The following is a 2,500-nucleotide window of genomic DNA, read 5'->3' on the forward strand; positions in this document are numbered from 1 at the left end:
GGTGCTGTAGGCTTTTTTTTTCCTCTCTTGTTCTGGCTTCCTTCAATGCTGGTGTTGAGATGTATAAGAGATGTAGGTCAATAGGAAACTAATACCTACAGCCACTCCACCTTGAACAAGCACAATCTCGTCTGATCTTGAAAGATAAGCCGCGCCAGGCCTAGTTAGTACATGGATGGGAGACCACCTGGGAATACCAGGTGCTGTAGGCCTTTTTTTTTCTCTTTTGATACGGCTTCCTTCAATGCTGGTTTTCAGATGTATAAGTGATGTAGGTCATTAGGAAACCAAATCCTACAGCCACAACACCCTGAACAAGCCCAATCTCGTCTGATCTTGGAAGCTAAGCAGAGCCGGGCCTGGTTAGTACTTGGATGCGAGACCACCTGGGAAATACCAGGTGCTGTAGGCATTTTTTTTTTCTCTCTTGTTCCGACTTCCTTCAATGCTGGTTTTGAGATGTATGAGAGATGTAGGTCAATAGGAAACCAATACCTACAGCCACACCACCCTGAACAAGCCCAATCTCGTCTGATTTTGAAAGATAAGCAGGTCCGGGCCTGGTTAGTACTTTTTTTTTTCTCTCTTGTTCTGGCTTCCTTCAATGCTGGTTTTGAGATGTATAAGTGATGTAGGTCATTAGGAAACCAATACCTACAGCCACACCACCCTGAACAAGCCCAATCTCATTTGATCTTGGAAGCTAAGCAGAGCCAGGCCTGGTTTGTACTTGGATGGGAGACCACCTGGGAATACCAGGTGCTGTAGGCTTTTTTTTTTTCTCTCTTGTTCCGGCTTCCTTCAATGCGGGTTTTTAGATGTATAAGAGATGTAGGTCAATAGGAAAACAATACCTACAGCCGCACCACCCTGAACAAGCCCAATCTCGTCTGATCTTGGAAGCTAAGCAGGGATGGGCCTGGTTAGTACTTGGATGGGAGACCACCTGGGAATACCAGGTGCTGTAGGCTTTTTTTTTTTCTCTCTTGTTCCGGCTTCCTTCAATGCTGGTTTTTAGATGTATAAGAGATGTAGGTCAATAGGAAACCAATACCTAAAGCCACACCACCCTGAACAAGCCCAATCTCGTCTGATCTTGGAAACTAAGCAGAGCCGGGGCTGGTTAGTACTTGGATGCGAGACCACCTGGGAATACCAGGTGCTGTAGGCCCTTTTTTTTTTCTCTCTTGTTCCGACTTCCTTCAATGCTGGTTTTGAGATGTATAAGAGATGTAGGTCAATAAGAAACCAATACCTACAGCCACACCACCCTGAACAAGCCCGATCTCGTCTGATCTTGGAAGCTAAGCAGGGCTGGGCCTGGTTAGTACTTGGATGGGAGACCACCTGGAAATACCAGGTGCTGTAGGCTTTTTTTTTTCTCTCTTGTTCCGTCCTCCTGCAATGCTGGTTTTGAGATGGATAAGAGATGTAGGTCAATAGGAAACCAATACCTACAGCCACACCACCCTGAACAAGCCCAATCTCGTCTGATCTTGAAAGCTAAGCAGGTCCAGGCCTGATTAGTACTTTTTTTTTTCTATCTTGTTCTGGCTTCCTTCAATGCTGGTTTTGAGATGTATAAGTGATGTAGGTCATTAGGAAACCAATACCTACAGCCACACCACCCTGAACAAGCCCAATCTCGTCTGATCTTGGAAGCTAAGCAGTGACGGGCCTGGTTAGTACTTGGATGCGAGACCACCTGGGAATACCAGGTGCTGTAGGCCCTTTTTTTTTCTCTCTTGTTCCGACTTTCTTCAATGCTGGTTTTGAGATCTATAAGAGATGTAGGTCAATAGGAAACCAATACCTACAGCCACACCACCCTGAACAAGCCCAATCTCGTCTGATCTTGGAAGCTAAGCAGGGCTGGGCTTGGTTAGTACTTGGATGGGAGACCACCTGGAAATACCAGGTGCAGTAGGCTTTTTTTTTTCTCTCTTGTTCCGGCCTCCTTCAATGCTGGTTTTGAGATGTATAAGAGATATAGGTCAATAGGAAACCAATACTTACAGCCACACCACCCTGAACAAGCCCAATCTCGTCTGATCTTGAAAGCTAAGCAGGTCCGGGCCTGGTTAGTACTTTTTTTTTTCTCTCTTGTTCTGGCTTCCTTCAATGCTGGTTTTAAAATGTATAAGTGATGTAGGTCATTAGAAAACCAATACCTACAGCCACACCACCCTGGACAAGCCCAATCTCATCTGATCTTGGAAGCTAAGCAGGGCCTGGCCTGGTTAGTACTTGGATGGGAGACCACCTGGGTATACCAGGTGCTGTAGGCCTTTTTTTTTTCTCTCTTGTTCCGGCTTCCTTCAATGCTTGTTTTTAGATGTATAAGAGATGTAGGTCAATAGGAAAACAATACCTACAGCCACACCACCCTGTACAAGCCCAATCTTGTCTGATCTTGGAAGCTAAGCAGGGCTGGGCCTGGTTAGCACTTGGATGGGAGACCACGAGGAAATACCAGATGCTGTAGGCATTTTTTTTTATC

The 2,500-nt window shown here is 45.7% G+C and overlaps 2 non-coding genes and 9 pseudogenes across 2 annotated transcripts; all 11 read left to right on the forward strand.

The window, feature by feature from the left end:
- Positions 1–13, forward strand: part of LOC142114466 (5S ribosomal RNA) — a 119-nt pseudogene extending 106 nt beyond the window's left edge.
- Positions 14–93: 80 nt separating this feature from the next.
- Positions 94–212, forward strand: LOC142114177 (5S ribosomal RNA; annotated as a pseudogene).
- Positions 213–292: 80 nt separating this feature from the next.
- LOC142114074 (5S ribosomal RNA) lies at positions 293–412 on the forward strand (annotated as a pseudogene).
- Positions 413–652: 240 nt separating this feature from the next.
- On the forward strand, positions 653–771 carry LOC142114570 (5S ribosomal RNA; annotated as a pseudogene).
- Positions 772–852: 81 nt separating this feature from the next.
- Positions 853–971, forward strand: LOC142114203 (5S ribosomal RNA). Its single transcript, XR_012681704.1, has one exon. It is a non-coding gene; the product is annotated as a 5S ribosomal RNA (ribosomal RNA).
- An 81-nt stretch (positions 972–1,052) lies between these two features.
- On the forward strand, positions 1,053–1,171 carry LOC142114107 (5S ribosomal RNA; annotated as a pseudogene).
- Positions 1,172–1,253: 82 nt separating this feature from the next.
- Positions 1,254–1,372, forward strand: LOC142114287 (5S ribosomal RNA). The gene has a single exon (XR_012681781.1). It is a non-coding gene; the product is annotated as a 5S ribosomal RNA (ribosomal RNA).
- Positions 1,373–1,611: 239 nt separating this feature from the next.
- LOC142114592 (5S ribosomal RNA) lies at positions 1,612–1,730 on the forward strand (annotated as a pseudogene).
- Positions 1,731–1,811: 81 nt separating this feature from the next.
- On the forward strand, positions 1,812–1,930 carry LOC142114511 (5S ribosomal RNA; annotated as a pseudogene).
- A 239-nt stretch (positions 1,931–2,169) lies between these two features.
- LOC142114459 (5S ribosomal RNA) lies at positions 2,170–2,288 on the forward strand (annotated as a pseudogene).
- An 81-nt stretch (positions 2,289–2,369) lies between these two features.
- Positions 2,370–2,488, forward strand: LOC142114106 (5S ribosomal RNA; annotated as a pseudogene).
- Positions 2,489–2,500: the final 12 nt, after the last annotated feature.

This window comes from Mixophyes fleayi, unplaced genomic scaffold (genome assembly GCF_038048845.1).
Source record: "Mixophyes fleayi isolate aMixFle1 unplaced genomic scaffold, aMixFle1.hap1 Scaffold_145, whole genome shotgun sequence".
NCBI classification, from domain to species: Eukaryota; Metazoa; Chordata; class Amphibia; order Anura; family Limnodynastidae; genus Mixophyes; species Mixophyes fleayi.